Here is a 21,943-nt window from a genome sequence, read left to right on the forward strand (position 1 = left end):
ATGTGGTGGGACACAGACAAACTTTGTTTCCAAAAAAGACTTGGGTTCAAATAGCAGCTCTACTGCTCATTAAGTCTATATTACCTTGGCTATCAGCTCTCTAAATCTCAGGGTGGAGGTCTATAAAATAAAAATAGAATCATATACTCTAAAGCATTGTTGAAAGGATTAAATAATATGCATAGAGCACATAGCAGAACTTCAATAAATGTGAGCTCTTTTTCTTCCTATTATTATTACTTGTTAGAGACATATTTAAAATACAGAAGGCCCAGGAAGTCACATCTGATGGACATTTCCTGGAAGAATTTTTAATAAAAATAAGTTTCCAAAATAAAGTGGATATCCATAAAATATGAAAGATTAGTGCATCTTTTGGTGTTCTGAAACTCAATTTCCAATGTGTATGGCGTGGGTGAGGGGCTCCCCACACTAATGACAATTCTGACATGAGCAGAGTTCCCAAGAATTCAACTGAATTCTGATACTATCTACCCAGAGATCACATAAGATTCCACAAGTTAAGAGTTCAGTCCTATAAGACTGCCCCCATCTCCCTACCACTTCAGATGCCAATTGCAAGCCCAGGTTATTACCTGTGCTTCTGACTTATGGGGCTAGAGATTGGGGGTTCTAACATTGCAACATGGTATTGGTTTCAGATGCCAGTCACAAGTCCAAGTTGTTACTTGTACTTCTGACCAACTGGCTATAAATTAGAGGTTCCCGCAACCTTCTCCTTGGGTTCAATTAATTTGCTACAGGGGCTCACAGAACTCAGAGAAACATTTTACTTACTAGATTACTGATTTGTTATAAAAAGATATAACTCAGGAACAGCCAAATGGAAGAGATGCATAGGGCAAGGTATGGAGAAAGGGCACGGAGCTTCCATGCCCTCACCAGGTATACTACTCTCCCCAAACCTCCAGGTATTCACCAACCTGGAAGCTCTCTGAACCCTGTCCTTTTGGGTTTTTGTGGAGGCTTCATTATATAGTCATGATTGATTAAATACTTGGCCACTGGTGATTGATCCAATCTCCTGCTCCCTCCTCACCCCAGAGGTCAGGTGGGTAGAACTAAAGTTTCCAATCCCCTATGACTTGGTCAGTTTCCCTAGCAATCAGCCCCCATCCTTAGGTGGGGTCCAAAAGTCACCTCATTAATCTAACAAAAGGTACCTTTAAGGCTCTCATCACTTAGGAAATTCCTAGGGTTTTGGAAGCTGTGAACCAGAAACTGTGGATGATGACAAAATATATATGAGAAATATATTTTGGTTATCTGAATGACCAAATGCATATTTCTTATAAATCATAATAACACAGTGCATTTTTATTAAAAAACCAAAATAGTAGATTCAGAATCATGTCAGACCCTGGATTTTGTGCAAAAGTTTCTTGACACTCAGGTTCATCATTTCATAAGACTGACCTAATGGTGGAACACGAAGAGTAGCTTCTTGGTCTTTGAAATTGGGAACGGTTATTTAAAAAGAAACTGTCTTAAAGAAGGAATTAAGATATTTATTTTTACAAAGTACAATTGAACTACAGCTAAAAATATCTTACTAATGTTTGACAAGTTACTTCATTTCTTCAGCTAATCTTTGAAAGCTATGATGTTGCCAGCACTGTGAAAAGATAGAACAATCCAGTAACAGTCCCTTCCCCCAGGGAATTCAGTCTAGTACATCCATCCTTCATTAAACCATCACACCCTGAAATCATACTCTACCAATAAATTTAGAAGGTGAGTCACCTCCTACAATTTAAAACTCTCCACTTCAAAAGCAGCCCATTATATTTTCAGTCTTGAGGTTGTGCTTTTAAACCTATTCATGATTTCTGTCCTCACAATCTACTTGTATCCACATTGATTTTCTTGTCTCTCCAGGCTCTTCATCCTTCAATAAAATAAATTTTGTGTAACACTCCCAAGCTAAATAGACTTGAAATACTCCCTCATCTATTAAGAAAATGTTTCCTGATAACCACCTCATTGTATTAAAAGTCCTCTTCCTGATTTTCAAGATCCTCCCCTAAATCCAGTCTCACACTAAGTATTTTTTTGGTTATTCTCCTCCCAACCACATACACCCAGAGATTAAAAAAAATTAAAAATAAATCTTCAGCTCCATCAAGACAGGTCTCCCTAGAGCCCTGCCTCTATGCACACCAAATTCCTCTACTCCATGCTTTTGTATGGCTCCCTCAGTCTTTAATATCTTCTGTCTCTTTATTATGTCATTTAATAAAAATCTCACAACCAGTCTGTGATTTAATCAAGGCAGGCATTATCTCTGTATTGCAAATTAGGAAGCCAAGAATTATTTTTAGACTCCCTACTCTCTGCTTATTCAAAAAGAAGTGGTATTTGACATGAATTTTGAATGATGAGTAAGCATTTTCCAGGTGGTGAAACAAGGGAAGAAGACCTTTCAGAATGGATGCATAAATGCCAGGGAGGTATGAAACAGATGCATATATATATTCATGTGCACATTCATATGCATATAAAGCTATGAACTGCTCCACTACACTAGAGATGCAAGAAATATCACCTTTTTGCTTTTAATAAATTTATTTATTTATTTTTGGCTGCATTGGGTCTTCGTTGCTGCGCGGGCTTTCTCTAGTTGTGGCGAGCGGGGGCTGCTCTTTGTTGCAGTGCGCAGGTTTTCTCATTGCGGTGGCTTCTCTTGGTGTGGAGCATGGGCCCTAAGCACACAGGCTCAGTAGTTGTGGCTCGTGGGCTCTAGAGCACAGGCTCAGTATTTGTGGCGCATGGGCTTAGTTGCTCTGCAGCATGTGGGATCTTCCCGGAACAGGGCTCGAACCCGTGTCCCCTACATTGGCAGGCGGATTCTTAACCACTGCGCCACCAGGGAAGTCCCTCTTTTTGTTTTTTTCATATTCAAATCAGTTCAGACTTCAAGGACATGATTCAGCCATGTCAGTGAGAAATCTGACATGTTTAAAGGCTCTTTCTTCCCTCACCCCTTAAGTTGTATCAGACCCTAAAGGTAACGCTGGGAATTCCCTGGCAGTCCAGTGGTTAGGACTCAGCACTTTCACTGCCAGGGCTAGGTTCGATCCCTGGTGGGGGAACTAAAATTCCACAAGCCGAGCGGTGAGGCCAAAAGACCCGAAAGGTGATGCAGTGAAGAAAAATGAAGGCAAGGCCTGTAGTCAGTGGCCCATGGTGAACACCCCCTCCCGGAAATGCTCATTGTAAACCCTCATGGTCCTGTTAAAGGTGACTTAGCTCCGTTGGTAGCATCCATTGCTTACTCTATGCCACGTTAGGCACGAGGACCTTCACTATGGATGTGAAAGTTGTCTCAGTGCTCAGTCCTCCCTAGCACCCACATAACCATACCCACTTTGGAACCTCCAAGGAACTGCTTCAACTAGAGTACCAGCTTCAACTGCCCACAAAAATGGACCACCTCTGATTCCCACTCCCTGGAAATTTCTTTCTTCCCTGGAAGAGGATCAGCAAATCTTTTAAAGACAACTAGCATTTCTTTCCCAATCTCTTTCAACAATAATAGGATTCAGTTGTCCTTTCAAAGACTTTAGACACAAGATGGTCCTAAAAGCCTGCACCATGAATTCTAGGACCATCCAAGAGCATGTTTACCTTCCTTGGGAATAAGAATTCCATCTTTAGGAATGGAGTAAATAGTCTCCCATTCCTAAGGATAGAATGCATGCTTCTCTTAATGCTGCAGAACAAACAACGAAGTTGTGTTTCTCTCTACCATGCTACAGTGAATTCTTGATAAGTTGCCCTATTAACATATATATAAGTAACGTTGTCATCCTTCTCCAACTAGATCACAGGCACCTAGTATAATTGCCACAGTTCGCACTCATATATATTCTGGATATATTTTAGCTATTACATAAATCCACATTTTTGACATATCACAAACCAATCTGTCCCTTAAAGTATAGCTAGATGCAACATATGTTACAAAACTTATAGAATAGATATAAGGATTATCCTTTAACCCCAGCATTAAAATATAGTCACATTATCTCTAAGTGTAAATCAAATCTGTGTCTCTGACAGATTCTAAACTTGGTCAATAAAATATTCTCCAGAATTATTCCTCTACTAAGCACTAGTTAGTTATAATAAATGCAGGGCCTATGAACCCATATCTAGTGGATAATGAATTCTAGTTCTATGATGATTTTGCCCTTAATAGACCATTTTAAATAGTTTGGTTTTTTTTAATTTTTTTATTGGAGAATAGTTGATGTACAATATTATATAAGTTACAGGTGCACAATATAGTGATTCACAATTTTTAAAGTTTATACTCCATTTATAGTTATTATAAAATATTGGCTATAATTCCCATGTTGTACAATATATCCTCGTAGCTTATCTTATACATGCTAGTTTGTACTACTTAATCCTCCCTCTTCCCTCTCTCAACTGATAACCACTAGTTTGTTCTCCATATCTGTGAGTCTGCTTCTTTTTTATTATATCCACTAGTTTGTTGTATTTTTTTAGATTCCACATATAAGTAATATCATACAGTACTTGTCTTTCTCTGACTTACTTTACTTAGCATAACACCCTCCAAGTCCATCCATGTTGCTGCAAATGGCATTATTTCACTCTTTTTTATGGCTGAGCAGTACTCCATTGTATATATATACCACATCTTCTTTATCCATTCATCTGTTGATGGACACTTAGGTTGCTTCCATATCTTGGCAATTGTAAACAATGCTGCTATGAACATTGGGGTGCATATATCTTTTCGAATTGGTGGGTTTTTTGGGGTTTTTTGTCTATATACCCAGGAGTGGAACTGCTGGGTCATATGGTAGCTCTATTTTTAGTTTCATTTAAATAGTTTTTAAGCAAAATTTTAAAATGTGTAAGACATAATGTAGAATTTTTAGCTATTATCTTTTTAATTTAAGGTTACTTAAGCCCGCTTTTCCAAAAGTGACAAGTCTACAAGTTAAATTTTCAAATTCCAAGCTCAATTAAAACCTCCAACCAAAATACCTTCCTCATCAATCCCCACATTAACAATGTGCTACAAATAAAGGACAATGGAGGTGGTGGAATGAATTGGGAGCTTGAGATTGACATATATACACTAATATGTATAAAATAGATAACTAATAAGAACCTGCTGTATAAAAAATAAATTAATTTAATTTGATTTAAAAAAAAAAAAAAGAAAAGGACAATGGGTTACAAGGAAGAAAGTGTTTTGTCCTGACACTAGCTCTAGGGCCTTAAACAAGTTACTAAACCCCTTTTACCTTAAACAAGTTACTAAACAAGTTAAATAGCAATAGTATACTTGCCTTCCTCCAATTAGTCCTGTCATGTATTAATATATAAGATAGCGCTTGGGAAAAATCTCTAAAAACTATAGCATGAAAAGTAAAAAAATTTAAGTCAGTATTATTGTCAACATCTACCTTGGAGCATAAATTTAAACGAAAAAAGTTACCTCCAGAAAAATTAAATTCAGAAAGATAGCATCAAGTACAAAGAAGAAATCAATAATAATTTTTTTATCTTGTTTCTCTCAATTAGAACTTCTCCTTATGGTATCACCCCATTTTCACCCCAGTTCAACCCTTTTCTTAGAGTAGGTTGTGGTTTATTCATACAGTGGAATACAATACACAGCAATTAAAATGAATAAACAAGATTTGTAAGAATCAACATGGATAGCTTTCAACAAAGTAATGTTCAGTCAAAAAAAAGGTGCAGAATGATAGCTTTTATGTAGATTTTTTAAGCATACAAAACAATTCTATATTTTGTTTACAAACACATATATGGAGTAAAAGTGTAAAGACAGCCTTGAAGGATAAACACCAAATTTAAGTTGGTGATTAGTTCTGGGCTATGGAGCTGAAGAAACAAAGAAGACATTACCATACATGTAATATTTATTTCTATCATATTTGTAATGTCATTCATATCTGTAAAGACAAAATATTAATAACTTACTAATTTTGGGTGATGAGTACACTGGCATTTGTTGTAAAAGTCTTCGTATTTACTGATTTTTAAACTTTTTCAATAAAATCAAAAGTATTTTTTTAAAAAGGCTTTTCTTAAAGTAACTGCTGTAGAAAATTTCCACTCAGAGAACAGAAAAATACAAGTAGTTTTTAACCACTAAAGGTAGTTTTATATGTCCAATCCCTGACAAACACCTAACAACCTGTCACTACCAGTAGATAAGTCAGTCACCAAAATATGTTGCTTCTGACAACAACTTTGTCTCAAGCTTATCGAATGTTCAACAAGTCAACTTCAATGTGAAGACAGTAGCAAATGTTCACTGAAACAACTGTTAGTAAAATAATGAGAAATGTAAGCCTTTGATCAATTTAAAAAATAGTCTCTCCTTTTTAACAAAGATTATCACTCCTGAACACATTTCTTCTGAATCAACAACATTCCAGGTCATTACTTTGATTTTAAGCCATTGTCCAGATTTCAGACTCTTGCTTATAAAAGACAAAAACATTTCTCACGGCAGGAATTTTGGATCTTAGAAGGTTTCTAGGTTTGTCCTTCCTGAGTGTCAACAGGGCTACCACAATTCAATAATAAATGTTTTTACTTTCCTTTTACAGAAGTCTGATTTTGATCACTGGCAATTCTCAAAGGATAATTAAAATACTCATTTAACTGGTAAAAGAAATATAATGAAACTTTCATATTTGATGTTTAATAATTTCTATTATAGGTTACTATTTCAATTAAAGATATTAAATAAAAGAACACTATATCTCAGAATTAGAAAGATGAATAATTGCTACTCCAAAGCTGATAATGTGTTCTCCAGGGTCAGAATATAGTCTGGGGTAAGGTTATTTTATTCTTGAAAAATCCTGAGTATGGATTAACCTTTTTATGATCCCATGGAGCACTACAGACTTAAAATGTTTTTTAAAATGTGCTATGGAAATATAAGCTTGAACTGATGATATGAAGCTCCCTTCATCTATCATCAGGTTTTGTACACCATCTACCATCTACATGAGAGATAGATACCAGCTCTATCTCTCAGCAATTTATTTAAGAAGCAGTAACTCATGGGCATCCTACAAATAGAAGAGTGAGACCTTTTGGGAAAGGCCCCAGCTGGCACTTTAACTGTCAAAATTTTATTTTAATGAAAAACTATAAATATAGTTGATATTTTCTTCTTGGCATTCTTAGCATACAGTATATCAAGTATTTAAATATTTCTTTTATAAAGTCCCCATTTTAAACATCAACAATTGTATTATGCTAAAGCATAGCTATGCCTACATTAAATCTTTAAAAGGCCTGATAATCCTGCACAAATTGTGAGCTTTTATTATTATTACTGTTCCCTTAAGAGGTATTTTACAATAGGTACCACATCTCCCTGCCATAAGTCTGCCTGCTCTTAACCATTCCTTTCCTCCTAGTTCCTAGTCTACCACTCCTACTCCATAATGAGTGTAGATGTCAGAAAACCCAGCCTGTGAGAGTTGTGTGGAAGTGAGTGGGTTCTGGGCAACAGCCTGCATTGCTCACCTGAGGGTAATCTAGAAGAACATTGCTACATCACTATGGCTACGCAGAGCCTATTTAATTCACCTCTTGTCCCTTTACAGCTGTCTTCTTTCAGGGTTACATGGAAAACCAAGGATGTGAAAATGCTTTCTACCACATAATGCACGATGTCGTTAAACTGTCATTACTAGGGACCAATGAATTTTTGGATTTCTGAATTCTGGCCAGGTAAGGTACAACTATGATAATATCATCTTTCATATGCACTGCGTTCTATACATTTCAAAGCATTAATAATATACATATATTAGTTCTCTCAACAGTACAGGAGGTAAGTACAATGGCACTTAGTACTCACCTGTTACAAGTGAGAAAAGAGACAAAGAGGGGTTAAGGGACTCATACGCTATCACAGGAGCTCACTAATGACAGAATTGGGGCTGGAACATGATTTCCAGTCCTGTACTTCTTCTAAAAGAACTGTCTCCCAAAGAAGTTGGCTTACCCATGAAGTTCTCTCTCCAGGGACCACCACCACTTGAGAAGAGCATGTCCCTAATAGGTCGAGAGGAATATGTCAAGAAATTTTATTCTTTACTTTTTACAGAGGTCACTCAGTAGATATTAGGGGGGAAAATGGTTTAGATCATAGGTTAAACTAGAGAGAGGAAGAATATCGGGATGACAGGGAAGACTAAATGGCTAATCTCATACTTTTTTGGTTGGGGGGGACATAAAATAGTAAAGCCTTTGAAATAGGCTAACACTACAAACACACAGAGAGAGTTAAGGCCCACTTAGAATAAAGTCTGTGTGATAGTATGTGTACCTTTAACATCACTCAGACATCTTTGAAAGAAAGATCTCCGTACAATTATGCATTTGTGCTCATAACCCCCTTCCCTCCTTCCTCCTCGGAGACCTCTCTCCAGCAATTTACATCCTCTCAGACTCTCCTGCATTTTCAACCTCCCCTCTCAAGTGGTTCTTATAAAAATATTCCAGTTTTCCATCTTCGGGGAAAAAACAAGCAAACTAATACCACCATCTCTCTCCGTCCTTGCTTCACTCATCCCCTCCCACCTGCTCTTACCTCTTACCACTCCCTCTACAACCAAGTTTCTTAAAAGAGGATTCTAAAATCATGCCTCTGGCTTCCCTGGTGGCGCAGTGGTTGAGAATCTGCCTGCCGATGCAGGGGACGCGGGTTCGAGCCCTGGTCTGGGAAGATCCCACATGCCGCGGAGCAACTAGGCCCATGAGTCACAACTACTGAGCCTGCGCGTCTGGAGCCTGTGCTCCGCAACAAGGGAGGCCACGATAGTGACAGGCCCGCGCACCGCGATTAAGAGTGGCCCCTGCTTGCCACAACTGGAGAAAGCCCTCGCACAGAAACGAAGACCCAACACAGCCAAAAATAAATAAATAACTAAATAATAATAAAAAAAGAATCCGCCTGCCAGTGTAGGGGACACGGGTTCGAGCCCTGGTCCGGGAAGATCCCACATGCCACAGAGCAACTAAGCCTGTGCACCACAACTACTGAAGCCCGCACGCCTTGAGCCCGTGCTCCACAACAAGAGAAGCTACCGCAATGAGAAGCACGTGCACCTCAAAGAAGAGTAGCCCCCGCTCGTTGCAACTAGAGAAAGCCCACGCACAGCAACGAAGACCCAGTGCAGCCAAAAATAAATAAAATAAAATAAAAGCATGCCTCCTTGACCTCTAATGTGTGCCTCAAACACTGAAATTCAAGTCAGTCTTCTACTTCACCCTTAAAGCTGCCTTCATCAAGATCACTATGACCTTCTTATTTCTAAAAACAATGGGACTCCCAGAATTTATCTTCCTTCTTCTTTCAGGAACACTTGATATCGCTGACCTCTCTCTCCTCTCCTCTCTTTTCTTCTCCTCTCATGCTCTCCTCTTCTCACTTCTCCTTTCCTGACGCTTTCTCAGCTAATTTCCCTCATTCCATTCCCTCCTGGTTTTACTCCAACCTCTTCTCCATCTCAGTGTCTTCCACTGTCTAGTCCTTTCTGGGTTTTTATCAGCCCTCTTCTCACTCTACATGTTCTCCCTCAGTGGTTTCATCCACTCCCTACTAATGGTTCCCAGTCAAGTATCTGCAGTCTCAATCTCTCTTCTGAGCTCCAGACTTCTACTTGTATATCACAAGCACCCCAAACTCAACATGTCCCAATCCAAGCACAGTGATGTCCTAATCTACTTCTCCTTGTTTATCTCCTGTAACAGTGAATGGCACCACCAACCAATCAACCAAGTAAAAAACTGGGAAGTCATCCTTGATTTTCTCCCCATCTGTCTTTTTTTTTTTGATGTGGACCATTTTTAAAGTCTTTATTGAATTTGTTACAATATTGCTTCTGTTTTATGTTTTGGTTTTTTGGCCGTGAGGGATGTGGGATCTTAGCTCCCCGACAAGGGATCGAACCCATATCCCCTGCATTGAAAGGCGAAGTCTTAACCACTGGACCACCAGGGAAGTCCCTCTCCCCATCTGTCTTAACTCAAGCCCTCATAAATTACTTATTGCCAATCCTCCTCCACTTTGCAGTATCTTCTTTTGCTGTACACGGGACTTCTTGTAGTGTCCTGTAGATTCCATCTTCTTTCTTGCATCCTTGCTTTTGCACATGCAGTTTCCTCTACCTGGAGTACCCTCCCCCCTTGCCTATAGGTCCTTCAAGACTCAGCTCAGGTATCAGCCCTCCAAGACATTTTGTTACTTTGCCTAAGCTGGGCTATGATATCCCTACTCTGAACTCCATATTATTTGTAGAAACCTATATTATAGAGCCAACTATATATGCTTATATATTTTCCACCTTCCCAACCACACTTCAACTGCTAGAAAGTAGAAACCATATCTAATTCATCCTTGTGTAACCAACGTTTAGTATAATTCCTGGTACATCATAGGCCCTGAATTAATGTTTTATGAATGAATTAAAAAAAAAAAAAAAACCCTGAGTAACTTCCACTATCCACATTTCTGTGCTTCTTGTTATCTGTTTCTACTCTCAAAAACCGTACCCATTCTTCATCACCCCATTCAAATATCATTTCATTTATGAAACCTTCCCTGATTCCCACCCCCACTCTCTTCTCACTTCTCTCATAGTGATTAACTGCAATGCAAAATACAGAAAGAAATATGAGTACTTACTTTTCTGTTACATTACCATTCTACCATAGGAGGCTTGAAGGGAAGGATAATTTAATTCATCTTTTAGGTGCTTTCCTTACTTAGGATTCTTTAGAGGAAGGCACATTCACATTTGAAAGAAACCAAAAGCAACACGCTAGCAAAAACCTCCTCTGCATTAAAACTCAGCAGCATCTCACAATAGAGCTTTCAAAAGGAGTTACAGATCCTGTGTATAGTGCTGCTTACGAGCCATCACATGGCAGCAGCAGGGACAACACACCAGCACCAAATCTGAGACAAAGAGCAGAGATGAAGCCCGCTCTGTTCCTGCTGACACAACTGAGGCCACTGCCCTCTCAGCTGGCTAACAGCAAACAGGCCTCAGCAGGCCTGCAGCCCAGCTAGGGAAGCAAGCAGACCAAATTCCATAGCAGTGATTCCAAGCACTTAAGGGCATTGCTGTCCCACAACTTCACTTTAGTTTCAAATACAACTCATCATCCCTTTCTCCTAAAAAGTCAACAGCATAATCTCCTGTCGAATTAACGTGAAACTGTGAAGGGAAATAATACAAACATCCAAAAACAGGGGACCTATCACACAACGGAATACTATTAATTATTATAGTATAACAGAAGTTAATAACATGAAAAAAATTCATTTTCTACATAAAATAAAAACATATAAATTACATTTTTAAATCATATGACATAACAGTACAATATAAGCTAAATCTATGCCAAAACGTTATGGCTAACTTTCAGCTGACTATAGGTGATTTTTGTTTTCTTATCATGTAATCTGTGTTTTCTAAATATTCTTCAATGAACATATTTCTTTAAGAGAGAAAAACTAGTTTCAGAGAATGAAGCGGTCATCTCTTGATTAAATTTTATAAATCTTTATATCTTCATAAATATATTCAATTTTTATTTATATCCTATGGACTTAAAACAATTTTTTTATTTCAGCCTTATTAGGTCTTGGAAGTGATGGTACAAGATTTTGTAGGATCACTAAATCCACAGAATGCTGTCTTGTCATGTCATGAAATGTTTACTTGTGAAACTAGGTTCAAAATGAAAATGAGAATGAGAAATGTACTAATTTTAAAATGATTTCTTATTATCAAGAGATTAAGACAAAGTCAGAAAAACCAAGGCTAAATTCTACCAAATAGAATTAGGCCAATTAGGGCAAATATTTTGTTTTTATTATGTTCACCTATAAAATGTAGAAAATGCCAGATTGTTACAGCAAAGGAAGTTCTTGTCAGATGCTAGATTCTGTATCTCCACGTAATGAATGAGACGATTTGAGAAGGTTCATTATTTCATTCAGTTAGCAGATATTATTAAGTATTCACTATGGAACAGCATGTGCTAATCTAGGTTTCTAACCAAAGCAGCAGTTCTCCACAGCATTTCCCTTACTTAGAATCAAAATATTGACAAGAGATAGACATGATTATTCACAACTGCCAAATTTCTGACATCTGTTCTTTTCATTGAAGGTCTACCCTTGACATCTGTAGAGTAGTATAATAGCTGAAGTTGTTTAAGAAAAAAGCCTTCAAATAAAAGTGGATTAGGGTGAAAAGCTTTTATTAATTAGAGAAAAGAACATAATATGAAATTTAAATTTGACATTCAGAAGAGGCAAAACAAATCCTGCCTGATCAAAGTCTTGTTTGTTTGTTTGTTCATTTTTAATGTCCAAGCTTCACAAAATAAAAAGATGGCAACTCTACATCCATGCCGTTTTTCTTTAACTGTCTCTTGAAATTTAGCAGTCTGGAAGCCACTGGTTCCAAGAGCATTTTAGCCACCCAGAAGGTGGCTGATCTACAATTTGGAACGCTGCCCCTAACACAATATCACACATATAAAAGATGCTCAAAAACATATTTGTTGAATGAAGAAATGTAATCCTGTTTCACACAGATGTTGTGGCTTGAGGATAACTTTAAGATGGTCCCAAACATCTACGACTCTAGGACGTTTCAAAAATGAAGTAAGAAGCAATACATTAAGTTATAATTAAGGGAGGTTGGCACTAGAGAGCAAGATTTCCCTACCCTGCCTACAAGTTTTTTTTTTTGTTTTTTTGTTTTTTTTTTAAATTTACTTATTTATTTATTTATTTTTGGCTGTGTTGGGTCTTCGTTTCTGTGCAAGGGCTTTCTCTAGTTGCGGCGAGCGGGGGCCACTCTTCATCGCGGTGCGCGGGCCTCTCACTATCGCGGCCTCTCTTGTTGCGGAGCACAGGCTCCGGACGCGCAGGCTCAGTAGTTGTGGCTCACGGGCCCAGTTGCTCCGCGGCATGTGGGGTCTTCCCAGACCAGGACTCGAACCCGTGTCCCCTGCATTGGCAGGCGGATTCTCAACCACTGCACCACCAGGGAAGCCCTGCCTACAAGTTTTTAAGTCAAGTCGTTAACACTGCCTAAAAGTCTAACACTCAATAGGATAAATTTGAAGTAGTATGTACTCTTCTTTGAAAATGCAAATATTTGGAGAGAATTAAGGAATGTAACCATTTAACATAACTTTTATCAGACAAATTACAGGAGTTTTATCATAGTGTTTACCCAGTATGTAAAATATAACTATATGTTTAAGATTATGGTATATCTTTATGATAACTTAAAACTTAATTGAAAGCTTCAGCTATTTCATGTAACTGTAAATAATCACTGGCTTACATTTCAAGTGATATTAGATTATTGAATCACCCCAAATTGCTGGAATTTTTTAGTCAAAAATGATCAAATATTAAACAATTAAAAATAATTTGGGGTATACGACACTGCAGTGGTGAATACATGACACTATGTACTGTCAAAACTTACAAAACTTTGGGGCTTCCCTGGTGGTGCAGTGGTTGAGAATCCGCCTGCCAATGCAGGGGACATGGGTTTAAGCCCTGGTCCGGGAAGATCCCACATGCCGCAAAGCAACTAAGCCCATGCGCCACAACTACTGAGCCTGTGCTCTAGAGCCCACGAGCCACAACCACTGAGCCCGTGTGCTGCAACTACTGAAGCTCGCATACCTAGAGCCTGTGCTCTGCAACAAGAGAAGCCACCACAATGAGAAGCCCGCACACCACAACAAAGAGTAGCCCCTGCTTGCCGCAATTAGAGAAAGCCCATGCGCAGCAATGAAGACCCAACACAGCCAAAAAATTAATTAATTAATTAATTAATTAAATTAAAAAAAAAAACTTACAAAACTTTACAGCACAAAAAAGTGAACCTTAATGTATGCAACTAAAAAAAAAATCATTAAAGACATCAGAGGATTCCAAAATGGAATGAAGAGCATGACAAAACAATCTAACTGTATTACAAATTGTTCTTACAAATTGTTCTAACTGTATGAAACTACTCACTGACAGGGTAGGGTACTTACCTAAATAACTTTGGAAATGAGTGATATCTGCAAGACGTAAGACAAAAGGAACTGTATATAACCACTGTACTATGGCTGGTAAAGCTGTTACCCCTGAGGGTACAAGTTAAAAATTCTGATATTTTTACACATGTATAATATAACTATGACAGTTTATCAGACTTTCCTTGTTTTGGATGATATTAACAATTTTGAGGAGTACTGGTCAAGTATTTGGTAGAATGGATTTGTCTGATGTTTTTATCATGGGGTTATGTGTTTTGGGGAGAAAGACTACAGAGGAAAATTGCCATTTTTCAGAAAAATTACAGGAGTTTTGTCACAGTGTTTACCAAGTATGTAAAATATAACTATATATTTAAGATTTGGGGATATATTCATGATAACTTAAAATAAGTAAATAAATGAAAGGTGGGAGCCAAAGTTCTCACTGTTGGAATGGGGAAGTTACAAATAAGCAAGAGGAAGAGGGTAAATTATCCATATGGTAATGGATTAGAGTGAAGACATGAGTATGAACTCATGTTTAGTTTAACATAGGTACAGATGGTCGCATACAGAAATATTTATATTTATGTGTATATACATGGGTTAGTATACACATATATATTTCCTTGTTCTGTCAGCTGAGAAGGCCTAGAAGCAACTATATCCCAGTAACAATGAGCACAACTAACATCAGATCTTGGTTCCTAATACCATTCTTCAGGGTTCCTTGGAGAAATAGCTGATTCTGAGACTAGCACATGAAATATAAAAGATGATCCTGGAGCATTTTACAGCGACAGAAAGTAAGGAAATGCTCAGAACACACACACACACACACACACACACACACACACACACACAAGATGGAACAAATGATGGGTAAAGGGGACATTGAAACCAACTGAAAGAGCTCCCAAGGGAACAGTTTGAACAGAAAAATAAAGTATTGATAGTATTGGCTTGTAACCCAAAGTATAAAATAAATATCCATGAGTCCAACTGATATAAGTAAATGGTTGGGTGAAGAAATAAACAGAGAACAAACCAATCTGCCATGCAGGAGAATTCCTAGTAATTTATGTAAAGAATCCACCCTCAGGGAAGTGGAATAAAATTCCCACTTCTTAAGTGCAGGCTGTACAAAGTGACTTCTTTCCAAAGAGGACAGTACAGAAAGGGAAACACTACCTCAGGTGATAATGGTCAACATCAACGGTAATAAGTCATGTTGATAGTGTGTGCCCTTGACATGATGTGATGAAAAAGGCAATTTCCCTCTGTAGTCTTTCTCCCAAAAACACATAACCCCAGGATAAAAACATCAGACAAATCCCAATTAAGAGACATTCTACCAAATACTTGATCAGTACTCCTCAAAATTGTCAATATCATCAAAAACAAGGAAAGTCTGATAAACTGTGAAAGTCAAGAAGAGCCTAAACAGACACGATGACTAAATGCAGAATGCTACCTTGCATGGGATCCTGGAATAGAAAAGACCATGAGGTAAAAACCAAGGAAATCTGAATAGAATACAGACTTTAAATAATAAAAATTATATCAATCTTGGTTTGTTAATTATAACATACCATACTAATGTAAAATTTTAATAATAGGAGAAACTGAGTATGGGGTATATGAGAATTCTCTTTACTATCTCTGCAATATTTCTATAAATGTAAAACCATTCTAAAATTAAAAGTTTATTTAAAAATAATTAGGGAAGAGATGAGATATTTACTGCATATGATTACCAAATTTACGCCTCCAGCCCCATCTTTAATACTATCCATTGACATCAGCCACTTCCAGCTTTCTAAATGGGAAACTCAGATCTGACGTTTTGACGACTGTGGCCTTTTCACTTTGATGCTCTTCCTCTCTGTGGGCTGTTGGCCATCTCAGCACAATTTGGTTGCAAAAACCATATAAAGTCAATTATATGGGAAAATTTTCAGAAACAAATACATTTTTATTTTTTTTTAAAGAATTACTGGGGTTTTTTAATTAATTAATTTAATTATTTTTGTCTTCATTAGGTTTTCGTTGCTGCACGTGGGCTTTCTTTAGTTGCATCAAGTAGGGGCTACTCTTCGTTGCGGTGCACAGGCTTCTCATTGCAGTGGCTTCTCTTGTTGCAGAGCATGGGCTCTAGGCATGTGGGCTTCAGTAGTTGTGGCACGTGAGCTCAGCAGTTGTGGCACGAGGGCTCTAGAGTGCAGGCTCAGTAGTTGTGGAGCATGGGCTTAGTTGCTCCACAGCATGTGGGATCTTCCCGGACCAGGGCTCGAACCCATGTCCCCTGAATTGGCAGGCGGATTCTTAACCACTGCACCACCAGGGAAGCCCCCAATAAATTTTTAAAATCAGACTTCTCAATAACCACATGGAGTGACTCTTAGAAACCACATCCATTGTTATTTTACCTTCAATTCAAGATTAATGACTTTATTTTTTGCTGATGTGATTGGTATCTAAAAATCAAGACCAAAAAGATGTCCTTCTAGATAGAGTTATACACGCCCTTCCCCTCCACACACACATACAGAATTAGAAGTTATTATTACTATTCTAGCATAAACTATGTCACCTTTATAATTCTCAAACTTATTTTGCAGTAGCAGTGTCAAAAGAAAAAAGGGCCAATTTAATGATTTCTTTCCCCACTGGACGTTGCTTATAAGTTAATTCAACTGACATCTAAAACTTCATATGAATTCTTTTTAATATGAGAGGCTCAGGGAGTAGCTGGTAGCCATTGTTCTAACTTTTAAATATGTTCTGTTAAATGCATATTGTAAAGCCAATTTTACTATAGAAAAGTTACCAACTCAACTATAAATAAATTTAATTACACTTTATCTCTAGGAAAGCATCTGTTAGTTTTCTAGGAAAATGAACAAACTAGTCATTTTTTCTACTTGGCTAGAAATGCTACATATATATAAATTCACAGAATATGTACTTCCATTTAAGACTGAAGATAGTTTTAAAAAGCCAAATCTTAAAATAAAACTGGAAAACAGATCCACTATGATCATTATTTTTAGCATCCTTCTTACAGTACAATATCAAACTAAGTTTTAAATATGTCCTCACAAAAGGGGTTGCTGCCCAGGCTCCATTCTTCTCTTTTGACATGAGCTGTAAAGAATTTGAACACAAAATGTAAACGAGGAAGCACAGCCAAGTAAACAGCTCATTTTAAGGCACTACATATCAGCTTTGGAAGAGGGGTTTGATTAGGGGTCCCCAGGCAAGCTATAAAGTACCCTTAATGTTCTTTCTTTGGCCCTCAACTTGTTAGATCCCACACTGTTTGAGAATAGTTTTTTGAAGAATTGTACCCAAGAGCATCCTTTGATTCACTGAGCCTACTGTAAATAATTAGGGGTGGTTTGGATAATAGAGGTTGGTACACTTGTAGTTTTTCTCAATTTTTCCATATACCCTAGTTCTCAGCACTCAATATCACTACAAATCTGCACTACAAATGACTGGTTAATCCTAATTAGAAGAACACAAAATGAGGCTTAAACTCAGATCAGGATGATGACAACACATCTAGACATCCATGCAACTACACTGAACACATTAAGTAGTAATGCTAGAAATAAAGACATTTAAACCCAAATCTTTCCCCTTCTTCTACAACTATCCCTGGTAAATGCTCAGTCTCTGTTAAAATGTTTGCAGTAAAGAATAGCTTTAAGGAGGCTTTCCAGCCTCCCTAATAAGTGGCCTTATCCCCTTCTCTATCATCTGGAAGGAGCTTTAACCTTTAAAAAACAAAGAGCCCATTTTCCTATCTTTAGTCTATTTTTGTTTGTTTGCTCTAATCTTTTCATAAACTTCAGCTAATTCTCAGTTTAAGCTTAAATGACACTATCCTGTCTAAACCTTCTTATGAATTCTTTTCTAGTCAGAGAGTTAAGGAGTAGCCAATAGCCATTGTTTTAACTTTGAAATATGTTCTGTTAAATGCATATTTTAAAGCCAATTCTACTACAGGAAAGTAACCAATTTCATTTTAAATAAATTCTATGCTTGTATTTTTCCTTAGTTACATTCCCCTCCCTTAATATTTGGTATATTTTCCATACTCTTTGTGCTCAGAGAGTTGTCTATATCACTGGCTTTGTTAAGATAAACCATCTTGCCCATACACCTTCCTCTCTTGTTTAAATCATTTACAAATAAATCATTAGAATTTCATTTTTTATTAAGAACCATCTTCATGAGTCACAGTTCCTTCTAAAATATTTACTTTTTCTATAAATTTCTTAAAATCTATTTTTAAAAAATTATACCCAGTAGTGTCTTGCCTTGACATTATAAAGTCTAATAAGGTCATCTTTCCCAGAATTCCCTTTAAGGCCATATCACCAATACATTATCAGTCATTAAAAGACACAGAATGGCAATTCTCTACACTGCTTCTTCCACCTTCAAAGAGATGACACTGTTGGTAATACGAGAGACGAATGCATCAGATGTTTTGGCTTTATGCTAACTCACACCTGTACAGTAATGTTTTCAATACTTTCACGAGCTTTACCATATTTGATGTTCATAATAACCTTAGAAGTTTAGAAAGAAAGGTGTTAACGTTCCAAGGACAGAAACTGTTAAATGATTTACTCAAGGTCCTTCAGCCAAGCAAAAGGAAATTGGAACCTATTTCAGGGTCCTTTCCATTATGCTGCCTTACTCTTCATTTAGCAGAATTAGACTTCCAGCCAACATAAGGATGCTAGAAGTTCCCCATCACTACTATTTCTTGCATCTATAACAGTTTTATAACCTATATTAAGAAATCTTTTCATTGTTTCTACTAGCTACAGAGTTTGTTCTCTGGGGAAATGACATTATTTCCTCCTCTCTCTAAAAAAAAAAAAAAAAATGAATTTCATACAACCTTGGTTTTATTCCCAGCTCCACTATCATTTCACTGTAGAGCCCTGGGAAGTGGCTTCAAAACTCTATTGCAAATATAATGTTACTAATTTTTCACACTTCACGAACAAATGATTTTTCTACTCATAAAGAGAACCAAAAATTCCTCTAAATTCTTAATACATAACAATAACTAGTTGATTTCCAGCTACAGAAATAGAATAAGAAAAAAATGAAAACTAAGGAAGAAAAGAAAAATCTTTAAGTAGGAGATAACCAAGAACTTCTTGACTATATGGGTATTAAAATACTAGACAGGTTGACATTCACAGAAAGATAGACAAAATGAAAAGGCAGAGGACTAGGTACCAGATGAAGGAACAAGATAAAACCACAGAAAAACAACTAAATGAAGTGGAGACAGGCAACCTTCCAGAAAAAGAATTCAGAATAATGATAATGAAGATGATCCAGGACCTCAGAAAAAGAAGGGAGGCAAAGATCGAGAAGATGCAAGAAATGTTTAACAAAGACATAGAAGAATTAAAGAACAAACACCTAGAAGAATTAAAGAACACCTAGAAGAATTAAAGAACAAACAAACAGAGATGAACAATACAATAACTGAAATGAAAAATACACTAGAAGGAATCGATAGCAGAATAACTGAGGCAGAAGAACGGATAAGTGACCTGGAAGACAGAATGGTGGAATTCACTACCATGGAACAGAATAAAGAATGAAAAGAAATGACGACAGCTTAAGAGACCTCTGAGACAAAATTAAACACACTAACATTTGCATTATAGGGGTCCCAAAGGAGAAGAGAGAAACGACCCAAGAAAATATCTGAAGAGATTATAGTCAAAAACTTCCCTAACATGGGAAAGAAAATAGCCACCCAAGTCCAGGAAAGGCAGAGAGTCCCAGGCAGGATAAACCAAAGGAGAAACACACCAAGACACAGAGTAAGCAAACTGACAAAAATTAAAGACAAAGAAAAATTACAGAAAGCAACAAAGGAAAAAAAACAAATAACATAAAAGGGAACTACCATAAGGTTAACAGCTGATTACTCAGCGAAACTCTACAAGCCAGAAGGGAGTGGCACGATATATTTAAAGTGATGAAAGGGAAGAACCTACAACCAAGATTACTCTACCTGGCAAGGATCTCATTCAGATTCGATGGAGAAATCAACAGCTTTACAGACAAGCAAAAGCTAAGACAACTCAGTAGCACCAAACCAGCTCTACAACAAAGGCTAAAGGAACTTCTCTAAGTGGGAAGCACAAGAGAAGAAAAGGACCTACGAAAACAAATACAAAACAATTAAGAAAATGGTCATAGGAACATACATATCGATAATTACCTTAAATGTGACTGAATTAAATGCTCCAAACAAAAGACAAAGGCTCGCTGAATGAATACAAAAACAAGACCCATATATATGCTGTCTTCAAGAGACACACTTCAGACCTAGGGACACATGCAGACTGAAAGTGAGGGGATGGAAAAAGATATTCCATGCAAATGGAAATCAAAAGAAAGCTGGAGTAGCAATTCTCATATCAGATAAAATAGACTTTAAAATAAAAAATCTTACAAAAGACAAGGAAGGACACTACAGAATGATCAAGGGATCAATCCAAGAAGATATAACAATTATAAATATATATTCACCCAACATAGTAGCACCTCAATATGTAAGGCAAATGCTAACAGCTATAAAGGAGGAAATCGCCAGTAACAAAATAATAGTGAGGGACTTTAACACCTCACTTAAACCAATGGACAGATCATCCAGACAGAAAATTAATAAGGAAACACAAGCTTTAAATGACACAATAGACCAGAGAGATTTAATTAATATTTATAGGACATTCCATCCAAAAACAGCAGATTACACTTTCTTCTCAAGTGCACACAGAACATTCTCCAGGATAGATCACATCTTGGTCACAAATCAAGCCTCGGTAAATTTAAGAATATTGAAATCATATCAAGCATCTTTTCCAACCACAACGCTATGAGATTAGAAATCAATTACAGGGAAAAAAACGCAAAAAAACACAAACACATGGAGATAAACAATACATTACTAAATAACCAAGAGATCACTGAAGAAATCAAAGAGGAAATCAAAAGACACCTAGAGACAAATGACAATGAAAACACGATGATCCAAAACCTACGGACGCAGCAAAAGCAGTTCTAAGATGGAAGTTTATACCAATACAATCCTACCTCAGAAAACAAGAAACATCTCAAACAATCTAACCTTACACCTAAAGCAACTACAGAAAAAAGAACAAACAAAACCCAAAGTTAGTAGAAGGAAAGAACTCATAAAGATCAGAGCAGAAGTAAATGAAATAGAAACAAAGAAAACAATAGCAAAGATCGATAAAACTAAAAGCTGGTTCTTTGACAAGTTAAACAAAATTGATAAACCTTTAGACAGACTCATCAAGAAAAAGAGGGAGAGGACTCAAATCAATAAAATTAGAAACGCAAAAGGAGAACGTAAAACGGACACCGCAGAAATACAAAGCATCATAAGAGACTACTACACGTAACTCTATGCCAATAAAACAGACAACCTGGAAGAAATGGACAAATTCTTAGAAAGGTATAACCTTCCAAGGCTGAACCAAAATGAAATAGAAAATACGAACAGACCAATCACAAGTAATGGAATTGAAACTGTGATTAAAAATCTTCCAACAGGGGCTTCCCTGGCAGCGGAGTGGTTAAGAATCCGCCTGCCAATGCAGGGGACACGGGTTTGAGTCCTGGTCCAGGAAGATCCCACATGCCGCGGAGCAACTAAGTCCGTGCACCACAATTACTGAACCTGCGCTCTAGAGCCCATGAGCCACAACTACTGAGCCCGTGTGCCACAACTACTGAAGCC

The 21,943-nt window shown here is 37.2% G+C and overlaps 1 protein-coding gene across 6 annotated transcripts in view; it reads right to left on the minus strand.

Annotated features, from left to right (window-relative positions):
• The window catches only part of DNM3 (dynamin 3), a 576,662-nt gene that overhangs the window by 495,026 nt on the left and 59,693 nt on the right, over positions 1 to 21,943 (minus strand). The gene's annotated exons all lie outside the window — the stretch shown is intronic.

Source organism: Balaenoptera borealis, assembly GCF_965194805.1.
Source record: "Balaenoptera borealis genome assembly, chromosome: 1".
In the NCBI taxonomy this organism is placed as follows: domain Eukaryota; kingdom Metazoa; phylum Chordata; class Mammalia; order Artiodactyla; family Balaenopteridae; genus Balaenoptera; species Balaenoptera borealis.